Genomic DNA, 15,998 nt, shown 5'->3' with positions numbered 1-15,998 from the left:
TGTGTTACATTACTTCTGTTCACTCTGTGTAATGTGGCTATACTGTGCTGACGACGTCCAAAAAGGCCGAAACAGCAAACTCCACATCATCCTTATAAAGTAAACGTTTCCTTTTCTCATTTCTTTGTAATAATAAGAAATGGTAAATGGCATTTGCAAGTTTTTGTTTGAATTTTGTCACCTTTATTTTAGATACACCAATCCGCATAAGAAGGATGATAGTCGAAAAGCATGAGATCATGAAAAGGTGGGAACTTCATTTCCTGGTACATGGATGCTGAAATTCCGCGACTCAAAAAGGTCCAGAGGGAATGCAAGCGAAAATTGATGGTTAATTTTGTTTTAAATCAGGAGATATTTTCTATTTTTCTGTCTCCGTGTCTTTTTCTCTTAAGGTATCTGCGCCGGCAAATTTTGCACATTTTAGGTGATACACTGACATCCAATGTAAGAGTATTATCTACATGTTAGAGAATAACATTGTTCTTTGGTCCATAAGGAACAAAACTAGTGAAAAAATTGTAAGGCTACATCACTCTGAAGGTGTCATTTTAATTACCCCCTGGGGGTGGCATGGAAAGAGAAGAATTCAAATTTCACAAAAACCACAACAGTTTGTGGGAAAAATGAAATGCAACACAAACAGGGACGTAAAAAGCAACAATCCTGTGTTTGACCAAGAGACAGCTCCGAGAAATACGCCCTCTAGAGGGCAATTTGTTGTTTTGTAATTTGATCCCTTTTTGGACTTCAGTAACTCAGCCGTATGGTAATTTCATTCTTTGGTCAAACACAGATCTGTTCATCAACATGCCCTTGGTGTATTTGCCAAATAACGCGAAGAAATATTCACCCATTTTCCCAAAAAATGGATTCCCATAAATGAGGGTGAATTACCCACATGCTCAAAACTGATATTTCGGTGTTAAACAGTCAATTTTCGTCTCAAAATCACCTTTTCTTCATCGATACAGTCGCTACGAACTTCTTGCCTGCCATTTTGAAACACCGCTGTTTAAAATTCCCGCAGAAACATAAAGAAATGCAAAATAACCTCTCTATACCCCGCTTGGGTTTTGTTTTATCACTCCGTTGCTAGGTGTTACGTAGTTCCGGTAGATGCGTTACACACCGCACCTGCATAGTGGATTGTGTTCAACATGGCGTCCAGTAAGAAGAAGAAGAAGAAGATCGGGAAAGTAACATTGAAGAAAATTGCGTCTCTTAAGGGCAAAAAATTGGCAGAAAAGCGGGGTAAAGGAGCTGGTTCAAGGAAAAGTTTTAGTCTGCCAGCAAAATGGTCGGAAGAACATACCGAAACAGACTGGAAGACACGACTAAAATTTCTCAGCCCCCGCAAGTCAGAATACAGCTCAGAAAAAGCAGTGGCGCAAACCTTAGCTGCCAGAAATTTGGAGGCTTGCTTTTATGCCTCCTCAGCCTCGAGTGAACACTCTGAATCAGAGGGTTCGGATTTTTTTCCCGAGATGGAGCTCAGCGATAATGAAAAAGTGGGCTGTTCCAAAAGTAGTAAAGCGGAAAGTGACGAGGATTCATCAGCTGAGCCTCAACCCAAGAAGTGCAAGACGGACATAGAGCGGCGGTTTTTTGTTAGTGAATCTACACAGTTGTTGGATTTCGTTGAGCAAGTCAAAAGGACCAGCTGTTGCTCAACACCTGATTGCAGAGGTAACATTTCCATTCCCAATTTGCTTTCACTTTCACCAGAAAATTGAGATTAATTTTGTTGTTTGGCTTTTGATGGTCAGTGCAACCATTTATGATCAATTCATTTCTAGTTCTAGGTCTTCTAGTGCATGTAACGCCCTCAATATTTTTCAGTAGAATTCTTAGGAGTGAAGCTTTAGTTTACAAATCATATTTTTGTCAGAACACCCGTTCTCCGGAATTTTTTCGACATTATATTCTCTTACAAACACTGTAATTTTTCACGCGTTTCCCTACTCGTCAAGGTGGCGTTGAAAACCTTAACAAGGTCTATGAGCAATGGGTTTTAACTCGTAGCCATTCCTTTTTTCAAGTGTGTATTGTCACAACAACTTGATCAAGCACAAGCCCATTCTCAATATATATAAAAATATATGAAATATATATATATATTTTTGGCAGTAGTAATATTTTCTTTACTTTCATTTCCAGGTATTCTTGTGGTCTCCAAAGTGGAACCCACAGGCCTGGGTGGTAGCCTTAATGTTTGGTTTATGTGTAGTGGCTGTGAGAAAAGGTCATTGATGTTTCAAGGATCTTTTATCTTTTCTTGTCTGGTCATGGGTTTGCGAACTTCAATAGAACTTTAAGACAGTATTTGGGGATTTTGTGCATATGCAAGAACAGATATTATGATGTTATTAAACTGGCATACCCGCACTTAAAGGATATTCTTGATGAGATGTGTGAAGAAGAAAAAAAAAAACATGCAAGATTTATCACAAGATGAACTGGGTAGCTGGACATGAGCTGTCGTTACTTCTGATGGAGTGTGGCACACTCGTGGACATTTTAGTAAAAATGGTTCTTTTATTGTTAAGAATATTTAACTGGTGGATTACTCTGGTACGGGCAAAAGTGCATGTGGGGGAAGGATGATGTTGTCGAGGAGCTGTATGAGGGTACAGCAAAGTAGATGGAGGGTGTGCTAGCAGATGAATGTTATGAGCAGGCAAAGAATGAGGAGACTGGGAAGCAATGGCGGTGTGAAGACGTGCCGAAAGACCGTCCGCCTAATAACACTACTCTTTTGCCGTGGATGATTTAATGGAAGAATTTTTTAAGCTATTGCTAAGTAAAAGAAGAACAAGACAGCTATCCTCCGATAGTTGAAATACAGCGAGTTCATCGTCTAGGAAAAAAGAGAGGAGAAAGTTCCAGACCCACACTTGCTAGATTCCTACGATATAAGGATTGTGAAAAGCTTCTTTCGCTGGGACATCGTCTACGAGGAACAAACTACAAAATGTACCAAGATCTTCCGTTTGAGATCGTCGAACGTAGGAGAGCGCAGATGGAAACCTTCAAAAAGGCAAGACGCAACAACATTCCCGCAGCTTTCAGAAAAGCCCAGCCTGACAAACTGTTCATAAGAGGGAAATTGTGGCCTTTTGGAATGCCATTAGAACTGTGAGTTTAATAACACAAGTCTTAAACATTAACGCTTTAACTTTAACTTTTTTTTTTTCTTTAACAAATTAATTCCGTTATTTCACCTGAAGATTTTTGTTTTTACTCGAGATTATGATAGGTGGACGGGACGGAAAACACGCTTCTGTTCAGAATACATCTCTTTTCTTAAACTTTGCTTGCCTTCTCGACTCTCGAAACGAAGCAAGCTAGTTTTTCCATACAAATGCCGCGCTCAGTCAGTGATCTTTTTTATTTCTTTTGGTGTGTACATTTACATGTATGTTTTCCTTTTTTTTTTGTCGGGGAAAAAGTGTCCTACAGATCTATAATTAATTTCTTTGAAAAATCTTCTAATCTTGATTCTATAAAACTTCGCCCAACAAATGTTTGTTTATGGAAATCAACCCGAACAGTTTTGCATTCGAAATACCGCTTCTGCTCAAAAGATGCAAATCAAACAGGTAACACCTTATCTTTGCTGGTTTACTATTTAAAACAATACCTTGCAATTAACTGTAGTAATGGCTGAACTAAAAATTGCATCTATGAATGTCAGGGGAATAGGAAACAATAACAAGAGAAGAGAGACTTTCAACTGGCTCAGAAACAAACAACAATCAATTATCTTTTTACAAGAGGTACACTGTACGGAGGCAACTATTGACACGTGGAGATCTGAATGGGGCTATAAAGCGCTCTTTAGCTGCTTTTCAGGAAGCTCAGCAGGCGTTTGTATTCTCTTTAACAACAATTTTAAATTTGATATTTTGAAAACCTTTTCGGACCCCTCCAGACGTTATATTGTATGCGATATTAAAACTGACGAAAAACTTTTCACCCTGGCAAACATTTACGCTCCTAATGAAGACGACCCGTCCTTTTTTAAACAAGTTTTTGATCACGTACACGATTTTGCGTGCGAAGAAATAATTTTGGGAGGTGATTTCAATCTCGTGTTGGATGTTAAGGAGGATAAGAAGGGCGGCCTTCCCAGAACCTACCAAAATGCTTTGAAAATAATCAATCAAAATTGCGAAGAACTTAACTTAACTGATATATGGAGAACGCTGAACGCTGATAAACACAGATATACATGGCGCCGGAAGAAGCCAGAAATTCAATGCAGACTTGATTTCTTTTTAATAAGCTCAGATTTAATCTGTGATACCAACCTGGCAGACATTGTGCCCGGGTACAAAACCGATCATTCAATGATATTGCTTAAAATAGCCTTACACTACAACCCAAGAGGAAGAGGCTTTTGGAAGCTAAACACCTCGCTCTTGAAAGAGGAGGAATATTTGAACTTAATCAAAGCAACTATTTATCAAACAAAAAGCGAATACCAGTCTGACAACTCGGTTAATCCGGCCCTGCTCTGGGATATGATCAAAATGAAAGTAAGAGAAAAATCGATTGCATATGCAGCAGCTAAAAACTACAAAACTAAGTCCCGCGAGGATATCCTTTACAAAGAAATATCAGGTTTGGAGAAAGAATTGGATGAAAACACTGCCCTAAGCGAAACACAAAAATCGCTGCTACAGTCAAAACTTGACAATCTTAGAAGTGAGATGGAAGTAATTATTGAGTATCGTACAAGGGGTGCCATATTACGGTCGAGAACCCGGTGGCATAATGAAGGAGAAAAAAACACAAAATACTTTCTAAATCTAGAAAAACGACACTACAGACAGGGAACAATTAGTCGCTTAAAGAAAAGTGAAAACGACTTTGCAACCACAGATAAGGAAATCCTTCAGGAATGCGAGTCTTTCTTTAAGGATCTTTATTCTTCTAAGTTGAAGACTGACTCGATTCTTCCAGAAACTGACTTCTTTTTCTCAGAGAACGACACCGTTTTAAGCAACGAAGAACGCGATTCCATTGAAGGTTATTTAACTGAATTGGAATGTCTCAATGCTTTGAAAGATATGGAACCAGACAAAAGCCCGGGAACAGATGGCTTGCCTTCTGAATTTTACCAATTTTTTTGGAGTGATGTTTCCAAACCTCTGCTAGAAGCTTTCAATTACGGTTTCGAGATCGGCCAGCTGTCTATATCTCAAAAACGAGGTATAATAAAACTTATTCCCAAAAAGAGTGAAGAACTTTACTACATCAAAAACTGGAGGCCGCTTACTCTCTTAAACTGCGATTATAAGATAGCTACAAAAGCGATTGCAAACCGCCTGAAGACCCATCTCCACAAACTGATAAACAATGACCAGACAGGTTTTTTAAAAGGACGGTTTATAGGAGAGAACATACGTCTACTTGACAGCGTTGTTAATTACACCGCTACTAAAAATATTCCTGGACTTCTACTTTTCCTTGACTTTGAGAAAGCATTTGACACACTGGAATGGTCTTTTATACAGAAAGCACTTATTTCTTTCGGATTTGGCCCTTCCATTGTCCAATGGTTTAAAACCTTTTATAACAACATTGAAAGCTGTATTATGAACAACGGCTGGGCAAGCAACTTCTTTTCGGTCCACAGGGGTGTCCGCCAAGGCTGTCCTCTCTCTCCTTACCTTTTTATTCTTTCAGCCGAAATTCTGGCCAAAGCAATCCGAAAAAATGCAGACATAAAAGGTTTATTAGTTAAGGATACTGAGATTAAATTAAGTCAATATGCTGACGACACAACTTTAATTCTTGACGGTTCAGAAAAGTCCCTCTCTGAAGCCCTAAGGATCTTAGAAAGCTTCGAGAAAGTTTCAGGTCTCAGGCTAAACAGTAAAAAGACCGAGGCTCTTTGGATAGGCTCTTGTGCTGGCAAAAGTGAAAAACTGCACCCAGAAAAAGATTTCAACTGGCAAAACACAAAGGTTAAAGTGCTCGGAGTTTGGCTATCAACTAATCCTGAAACTACAATCAAACTTAACTTCGTCGAGAAAATAGAAAAAATGCGGAACTGCTTGGGCTGCTGGTCAGTTCGAAGACTAAGCCTTATCGGGAAAATAACAGTTCTTAAGAGTCTGGTTGCCTCCCAAGTAATTCATCTTTTGTCGCCTCTTCAAACCAATGCTCAAATTATAAAACAATTAAATGATCTCTTTTTTGACTTCCTTTGGAACAGTAAAGGCGATAAAATCAAGAGAAACGTTATCACACAAAATTATGGCAACGGAGGTCTTAGAATGATCGACATTTCTTCTTTTAATAAAGCCCTAAAGTCCGTGTGGATAAGAAAGTACCTGGACGAAAGTAACAAGGGGAAATGGAAACTTTTTTTTGACGCTGAGCTCGAAAAACTTGGAGGCCAAACTGTTTTTAGGGGCAACCTTGAAATAAAAGACTCGAAGAAGCTTGCTAACAATCTTAGTCCCTTTCTGAAAGAGATTCTCGAGATATGGTCTGAATTAAACTATCAAGGTTCAATAGAAACGGTAGAGTCCTTCCTCACACAAAGCCTGTGGTATAATTCTTTGATTAGAGTTATGGACAAACCGGTCTACTATAAAAGTTGGTATCAAATGGGCATTTCTCAGGTGAATCAAATCGTTAAGGAACAACCAAGTACTTTCTTGTCACCAACAGAATTTGAAACAAAGTATCATACAAAGGTTTGCCCTTTGACATTCTATGGAATGACATCTACCCTCCGAGAGCTCTGGAAAAATCAAAAACTGCCAAGTGTACCACTAAACTGTAAAGAACAAGAGTCGTTCACATCCGCCTTTTTAAAATCGAAAAAGCCCAGCAGACTAGCTTATCAAAAACTGGTGGAATTAAAATGTAACTATAAAATTTCTAGTCAGGAGAAATGGAGCAAAGTTTTCCCAGAGGCTCGTGATTTAAACTGGCATAACGCATATATGACCGCTTTTAAATGTACCAAAAGCACCAAACTGACTGAATTTCAATTTAGATTCCTTCATCAAACTTTGGCAACAAACGTATCTTTAGTCAAAATGGGATACAAAGATGATATTAGGTGTTCATTTTGCCATGAAGAAGCTGAAAACTTCACGCATCTTTTCTGGTTCTGCAGCAAAATAGAACTTTTCTGGAAACACCTTATTGCCTTTCTAAAGGATCGTAAACTTTTACCCAACGACTATCTCCTTAACAGTCTTGTCGTCTTGGGTCTGATGCCTGATACTTCTAAAAACAAAGCCGCAATTAACTTCGTTCTGTTACTTGCGAGATTCTACATTTGGCTTTGCAGAAGTAAAGGAAATATTCCAACTACTGAAAATTTTAAGCCTTTTTTAAAACAATATAATAAAGAAATTGAACCTTCCCCTCTTTAGTAACCTTTTACCAGTTTGGGGTCTCTCGCTCTTTTTACACTTTCCTTCCTACTAGACATTCCCTTCCTATTTTCCTCGCTTCAACTTTCAAAGTATATAAAGCTAATTTCCGTGAATCAGCAGAGAAAATATCTTTAATCTCTTTTTTCTCCTTTGGGTTAGAACTACAATTAACTAAAATTTGCCATACCTCCCCGCCCCCCCCCCCCTTTTCTTTTTTTCTGTTTTTGTAGCGTATGTAATCCGTAATGTAAGTAGTGCAAGTAGCTGTTTTATATATGTAAAGCGTGGAGTATTGCACTTTTAGTAGTGTAAGCATCTCCTTGTAAGTAAGTATTGCAAGTTTTGTATTGTAAGTAGAGTATAGTATTGTTAGTAGCGTAAGTATCTCACTTTGTAAATAATTTTTTTTTTTTTTGTAAGTAGAGTATAGTTCTGTTAGTAGCGTAAGTATCATACATTGTTTGTAAGTAAGTATTGTAAGTAAGTACCTTGCAATTGAAAATAAAAATTAAAAAAAAAAAAAAAAAAAAAAAGAATGAGGGGTGCAAGGTTGAGGTTGTGTGGCAGGATGGGGATTCAAGTGCAGCCAAGTCCATCAGTCTGCATCATCCTGCTGGCAAGGTATATAAATGTGGAGGACATGTGGGGAGAGCTCATAGCAATAACTTGAGAGAAGCTGCTAAGAAGAAGGAGTTTTCAGAGGATATGAAATCCAAATACAAAGCAAAATTTCCTGAAATTGAAACTGCAAAGTGCAAATGCAAACGACACAGGGCTGGTTGTGGCTGCATATCTGATTCATTTATCAAAGGTGCCCGTATAAACCATTTTTGTTGCCTGCAACAGTGTACTAATCGTGATGATTATGCGCAGCATGTCAGGGTCCTCTCAAAGTAACATGTGCGGGACATCCATGACTGGGACGAAGGTGGCTCCTGTAACTTTCATCCAGCAAGAACTTGCAGTTGCAAGAAATGTGAAGAAGATCAAGTTAAATGAACTGGGGAGCCACACAAGACCAAAACACCACTCAAGTGTGATTTTCATTGGCTTACATACAGAATAGAGTGCGAAAGAAGAGCAAACAAGGCTGACAGTGTTATTCATCCTGAAATGGGTCGAGGCCATTCGAACCTCTGCGAGGCAAGCTTCACAGTTCTTTCCCAGTTCCGGTCTAAAAGACAGAGCCTCTGCAGGTCTGATTGCATGCTCCAACTCTTGTAGATATTATCTTGTCCAGTCAGCCATCTTAAAATTTGCCTGTCTCTTATAATTTGTTTTATTTACCACCTAAATGCACTGTACATCACCCAGGATGTATCATGCCTTATAACTGAAAGTAAAACAAATCAGTGTATACCTTTTATTTTTTTTAATTCATCCATTAGTAGCCAAACTCTAAGGGAAACTAAATTGATAATAGACTGTTGTCTAAAATGTATTTGTAGAAAGTGTCTGTGTTTCTTTGGATGAACTAGATGGAAATCTAGGTACACAGCGTGGAAAATGTTATTTCGGTTTGCCGGTCTGGGTTTTTAGGACTATGGACATGTTTTGTTAACTTTGTTTTTTTGCTATTTTCATCCAAGGTTGGACTACATGGCATCAACTAATGCTGGTCTATGCCAAGGCAACATGACATGGTGCTTTAAAGTCAGAGGCAACAACTACCATTGGGTCATAGACTTTTATCAAAGGCTGAACCTTCCAGTAATTCCAGCAGCGGTTGAAGCACTCGTCAAATGTGTACAGGATCGTGCGGCTGAATTGAATAAACAACAAACAGAAGCAAGGAAGCAACAGCGAATAAGAATGAAAGTAGTCAGAACAGAAGATCAGGAGGCGAGGAAAAAGTGGGTGAAACAGCAGGCAGTTGTTCTGGCTGCAAAGCTGCTAAAATTTTGTGGCTTGCTTTTACCCTTGGTTTAATTTTTTTTTGTTTCAACCTCATAAATCATAGTGACCTTACCATGCCCAAGGACAACTTCCGGTAACTCGAGCAACTTTAGAGCAGATTATTTCTTGAATGTGATGGTATAATTAAAAAAAAGACTAGATGTGCATATTACATGACCTAAACTTACTGCTGATAGATTTTGAGCTCAAAAAAAAATGTTGACAATTTGCCGGTGCAGATACCTTAAGGTGGTGTGTACCTCAACAAACCGTGAAAATTGCGTATGTTCATCGAAAATTTTTTTCTTAACATTTGAAATCTTTAATGCTTTGTCTTCATATATGGAAAGGTTTTTGTTACAATAACTTTGCTGGAAAGGCAATATATTAGCTGAAAGCACACTATGGCAGTTCATTGCCATGGAAACAGGTTTCTAAACGCGTCACTTTTTGCGTCGAAGAACAGGGAAAATATCATGACCTTCTCCCAATTCTCCCCGCCACTTTTCCCATGGGGGATTGGAACCGAGCCCGAGCCTCTGACCTCGTTTTCCTGTCATTGGAGCAAAAATATTGCCGCCATTTTGGCTTTGTAATCTCTCACTTCAATCTGTTTTCACTTGCTACATTATGCCGAAAGCTAAATTTGTTTCTCAAAGACGAAAGAAAAATTTTATGGGCATAGGTTTACAAATAGAAGAAATTACAAAGTCAAAGGTGGTTTAGATGAAGAAGACAGTTCTGCTTGCCTCAAAGATGAAATCAACTCATCAAGTACTCAAGTTGACAATAAGGCTAAGGAAACCTTGTCTGCATCGTACTGAAAGCTAAAATAGGTGACAGAAGGAAATAATCCAGTTGATAAACCAAAGAAAACATCTACTGCCAACAGCGATTCAACGATCACGGGGTTCAGGTTCTTTGACATGAAAGTTCTGTGAAATGTGCTCTCGTTATTGAGGTGTTATGAGCATGGTGAAATGGATCTTTTGTTTATGCAAAATGAACTTAACAGAAAGTGCTGTGCCCCGAGTTTGCGTTTATTGTGTGAAAACTGTGGCTGGAAACATTCATTTTATACCTCAAAGCAACAAGGAAAAAGTTTCGAAGTAAACAGACTCCCTGTTTACAGCATGAGAATCCTAGGAAAGGGGCATACCAGTGCCAAAAAGTTTTGTACGCTAATGAACATGCCTCACCCTCCGGCTGCCAAAAATTATACCAAGATTTCAAGTGTGATCACAACGTGTGTGAGGTCAATTGCAAAGGATAGTATGAGCCAGGCAGCCGAGGAGTTAAGAAATCTAAAGGGACAAAATGACTGTAATGAAACTGAAACAGTCGATTGTGGTGTCTCTTGTGATGGTACATGGCAGAAACGAGGCTTTTCATCAAGAAATGGCTGTATAACTGCCATCTCTGATACAGGGAAAGTGCTGATGTTGAGGCCCTCAGCCAGGCATGTAAGCAGTGTGAGCTACATGAAAATTTAGACAAGAACAATAAGGAATACCAGAGATAGAGAGCTGACCACAATGTATGCAAAGCAAATTTCAAAGGTTCTGTTCCTGCCATGGAACCTGAAATTTCTCACCATACATTCAGGCGGTCTGTGGAACTACATAACATGCGGTATACAGAAACTTATGGAGATGGTGACAGCAAAAGTTTTAGCAGGGTTCAGGATGTCTATCAAGATTCTGGAATTACTGTTGAAAAGAAAGAGTACATCGGTCATGTGCAAAAAAGGGTTGGCACCCAGGCCTGGGAGGAAGAGGCAAGCTAACTGAAGCTTCAAAATTACTATGTAATAGCCATTCGGGCTAATGTGGGAAATTTAGCAGGAATGAAGAAAGCCATCCACGCAAGTCTTACGCACTGTGCTTCAAGTGAGTCCCACCCACTTCATGATCACTGCCCTGCTGGCAGCACAAGTTGGTGCAAGTATCAGAAAGACAGAGCAAACAGGAGAAAGCTTTATAAACATTGACCTGGACTCCCTTTGGAACTTATTGCAAAGCTTCAACCAGAATATGCAAGACTTCGTGAGGACAGCTTGTTGGAAAAATGTTTACATGGAAAAACACAAAACCAGAATGAGGCACTGAACGATATGATATGACAATAATGTGTCCCCAAGGAAGTGTATGTTGGGCGTGAAATTCTTGAAATGGGTCTGTATGATGCTGTTGCATACTTCAATATTGGTAGTTCTGCCGTTTCAAAGCTTTTTGATGCTCTGGGCATTCCCCCAGGAAAGTTTACAGAAACTGGCTGCAGACAAATGGATCATGGATGTGTTCTCATGGCTCAGAGAAAGAGCCAATGTGACACAAAAAAGAGAAGAAAAGTACTTAGGGGCCTAAGAAAAAGGAAAAATGACAAAAAAAGGAGAGGATGTAAACTATGCGTCAGGACAGTTTTAGACTTTTTCAGTCACATATTTCATGTTATATTCCCTTGTTAAATGGAAATATAAATTTAAGAGCATTTTTGTTTCGAAATTTAGAATTTCGCACAACTGCAAATACTGTAACATTGATATCTTCAAGGGAATTCTATGAATTTGTCTCATTTTTCATATAATTGTATATAATTATGCATGCAATGAACTAAAATTAGCTAGTTTGGTCTCTAATAACTCTTGCAATTCAATTTTACATTTTGGATTTTAGTCCTTTTTCGTTCTCATACAATGAACAGATGTCTTGTTCTAGGTTTGCAATCCAATATGACTTTTTTTTAGTCCATTGTATACTTCTTTCTCTGAAGGTTATTCCCTAAAAGTTTCAATCATTTTTATTGTAAACATCAAGAGCTAGGAATATTATAGTAAAGCAACCCTTCTTGAGGCTTAGCCCTACCCCTCTGGTCGCCTTAGCAACATATTGGTAAGCAAGTAGCAAAATCAACTTGCCTTGTGTTGTAGATTTAAGTTGTGTAGGTTGCATTTTGCTTCAATGCTTTTAAACAAAGTGCAGTTTTTGGGGGTCTATACCAACCACCTTAAGATCGCTTGACAGGCTTTCCTGATAAATGTGACCATGAGCCCCTAGTGGAAACCATTCCAAAGGAAGCAGATTCATCAATAATCAATATTCAACAAGATACTCTGACTTTTACCGACCTCATACCTGTAGAACAAAAATCAAAAAATTTTCGCTCCTGTTTCAAGGTCCTAGAATATGGAATTCATTACCGAGCAACATCAAAAATGCCCCGACTTTTAATATATTCAAGCGTGTGATCAAACCATTTTTAAGGGTAAGGCAAGATACAACATAAAATACCTTAACACTCTATATCTATTTTTTTTCTCTAAGCACGCTTATATACTTTAAGTACACGTCTTTTTTCTTTATTTTTAAATGCTGCCTAGTATTTAAATTGCCAGTGGGGGGGGAAATCTCTACTCCTCATAAGCTTTGCTTCTCTGAGATTCCCCCGCCACAGTCACTCCTTCCAAGTTGTATGCTCATTTTAAATTTAATATTAATCAACTATTTATCACCTTTTCTATTCTACTTGTAGCTTATTCTGTGTGGTAAAATAATAAAAATAAAAATAGATAAAATAAAAAATAAAGCATCTGTGGAATCATACGTACGCATTATGAGGGCATACCGTGTTTGTAATTCCACTAGTAAAGGGCTTTTTCGTTCGTTAAGTTGAAAGTGACGCTAACAGCACGTTAATTCATTTGTTATTATCGATGAATTAGTAAGGGGTAAATTTCTGTTCTGTCAGTAACTTGGAAAATCTTGGTACGGCAGCAATTGTGGCATTTAGAAAAAAAGGGAAATCATTAAATGACAATACCCTCCAGTACACTACAAAAAGTCGCAACTAACCTTCCATCCCCCCCGCCTCCATGCCGGGTGATTGAAAAGAAAAGTGCATGGGGTTGTCTTTCCAGATAGTTCGATTGTAAACAAGCAAAGAAAACATAGACGTTTCTGGTGAAATACGAATTGGGGAAAGCGTATATTTCTCTTACAGTGTTTTATAAACATTTGTATTACTAAACCATTTTCATTTCTTGCAAGCTGGGTTTTTTATACTCTTTTTACCTCGGCAATGATTGGCCAGTACAACACGGAAGCAGATGAGATCGCAGTTATCAGTGGAAAATTGGCCTGTGCTAAAAAACAGGTCGCCTTATGCCACGGCCAACTAACTAGTGCTGCCTCAAAATTTAAAGTGGCTTTAATTGGTTGTAGCTGCGAGGAATCACGAAAGATAATGGATATAGAAGGCGACTACGTCGACGATGCCAATAAAGATGGCAGCGATGATGATAGCGAGAACGAAGACTCGCCAGTGATTCCTGACACTGTGCCTGATGATAAGGCTGAAACCGACAAAATAGACGTCACCAGGGAAAACATCCTGCAAAGCACATTGGTCCTATTCTCACTGCATGGGGCCGTCATGAACAAATGCCCCCTATGCTCATGGGACCCATGCTTTTTAAGTCCCGCACTTCTGTGGTTCCACTGGGGAACCCGTTGGGCATATATTTGTTCGTTCAGTATAAATTGGCCTGTTTTGTGCTGTTTATTCCTCTCTTCGTTAATACAGACACCAGACACCTCGGTGGTCATTTTCTCCTTCGCCATCGCTGCACCTCATGTTGCTCCTCACTTCATTTTTCTACTTTATGGATCAGGTTCCGGAAAACCCAGAAGCCAGCGCTGTGGCAGCGGCTGTACTGGCTGAAGACAACAATGTAGCGAATGATCCTGCTCCACCAAATGCAGCTGCGCCTGTATCCCATGAGGTTAGTTTCATGCTTTTTATGTTTGCTAGCATTCCCGGTTTTGTCCCTGCTTGCACTTTATCAGGCTTGTACTCTTATTACACCATAAGCCTTTTTTCGGTTTTACTCTGTGTGCCAAATGTCTGTCAGAGTAGAAGATATATCACAAGTTTGCGTCTGTGTGATGAGGATTAGTGACACTGCAGCCGTAAAAAACACCCACCCACCTTGAAATGACGCATCTCGTTTCGTCCAATCACAAACTCTACATGGCGACCCCAGGGGACAGGCAACCAAGGTAGCAGTGTAGCCTTTAGTTGCATCTTTTTCCATCTGTCTCGCGATAAAATGGCATGTGCTCCCCTCATAGACCTGTCTTATGGATCCGCTTCTGAGCATGAGGAATATGAAGGGGAACAAGAGTATCCCCTCCAAGGCCAAGCAGCCTCCACTGAACAAGCCACTCCTTGCGCTGAAGATGCCAGTCAGTCGCGTGATGACAACGATCACTCCAAGCACCAGCACCACGAAAACAAAGGACAAACCGCCACCCCGCAGGATGCACCAGTAACAGATTGTGTTGCCAGTGTCCATGGGCAGGACATGAACTTGATGCCAAAGCTGCCTACCAGACGGAAACGACCGGCCTACGCTCTAAGTCTGGGAGATGTGCCTCCTGGACTTCGGGTTTTTCTCAATGGAGTGGCGAACTTTTTCACCAGGACTGTGAACCTTGAACGACAAAGCCAAGCTGTCGCTCAATCCACCTTTCTAAAAGCTCGTGAACGGATGTTGTGTAAGTGTATAAATAAAGAATGACACTTCTCAGAGTTAAATATGTATGTAACCTTCGCGACACCACACGCGACCTGACTTTATTTCTGTTTGTTCATCGCAGGTTACCTAGGTTTCCTGAAAAGATACCTTGGAATGGAACTCCAGCCAACTCATGGAACAGTATTTTAACTTTCTCAGGGTGAGTGGAAGTTTCTTTTCACCTCACCATAAGGTAAAGGTGAGAGTTATCGTGCTATGAGCCCACAAAAAGTCGACCTGCTGGTTCTCGCTCAAACATATAAAAGTGGCAGCCATGACCATCAGGACGGCTATTTATTTCTTGCTCTTGTTTAAGGGTTTGCACCTTTTTACGAGGATGTGATTTAAGAAAACCATCTCGGCAGAAATCTTGAGAAGTTCATGCGTACAGTGAGCATGAAGTTTGTTTGTTTGGTTTGTTGTTGCTTCAGCACAATTGGACACATGTCAGTCAGCATCAATTGTTTTTGTAGCAGTATTTTTGCCAGTAATGCCTACGCATTTCTTGGCCATTTTAGGCTCCGGAGTTGTCAAAACAGGATAAATGCAACTGTCCCTTTTCATTTACAGTCACTTTTTCTTAACTCCTGACCTAAGAAATGACCAGGAATCAATTTAATTTAATTCAATTCCATCAACTTTATTCAAACACCATAAATGGCTCACAGCAAGCTGGTTTTCAGACAAGCTGTGTAACAATATTACAAGTTATAAAATATTAAAACCAACGATGAACTAACAATAATTTAGCACAAGCATTTACAATTTTATCTATTCCTACCAAAGAATTTGTCTTTCAAAGCGGAGACAAGGTCTGTCTGCATAAATGATAGGTTTAATAGCTAAAAGTAACCCCGCCCCAATTACATAAAATGAGGAACTCTGTTAGGTAATTTCTTAATCTGTTTTAATGAGGAGTGTTCTGTTGTACTGTATTGAATTGTAGGATGGGCGACAGTGTGGTGCAGCGACAATTTCAAACCATGTGAGCTCACTGCTTCATCCGGTGAAGTTTTTGCATAGAGAGCATGGCCCCGAATTCCAATGAGCCGCCAACTGAGAGCCCAGCCTACAATACTACAGAAGCAAGGAGATCGAGAATGGGCATCTTCGCGAGAAGA

The 15,998-nt window shown here is 39.5% G+C and overlaps 2 pseudogenes; both read left to right on the top strand.

The window, feature by feature from the left end:
• Positions 1-2,410: 2,410 nt before the first annotated feature.
• On the top strand, positions 2,411-9,335 carry LOC140932112 (uncharacterized; annotated as a pseudogene).
• A 951-nt stretch (positions 9,336-10,286) lies between these two features.
• Positions 10,287-11,424, top strand: LOC140930866 (uncharacterized; annotated as a pseudogene).
• Positions 11,425-15,998: the final 4,574 nt, after the last annotated feature.

This window comes from Porites lutea, chromosome 3 (genome assembly GCF_958299795.1).
Source record: "Porites lutea chromosome 3, jaPorLute2.1, whole genome shotgun sequence".
Classification (NCBI taxonomy): Eukaryota; Metazoa; Cnidaria; class Anthozoa; order Scleractinia; family Poritidae; genus Porites; species Porites lutea.
The sequence above is the reverse complement of the archived record's forward strand: the minus strand, read 5'-3'. Positions and strand labels throughout refer to the sequence as shown.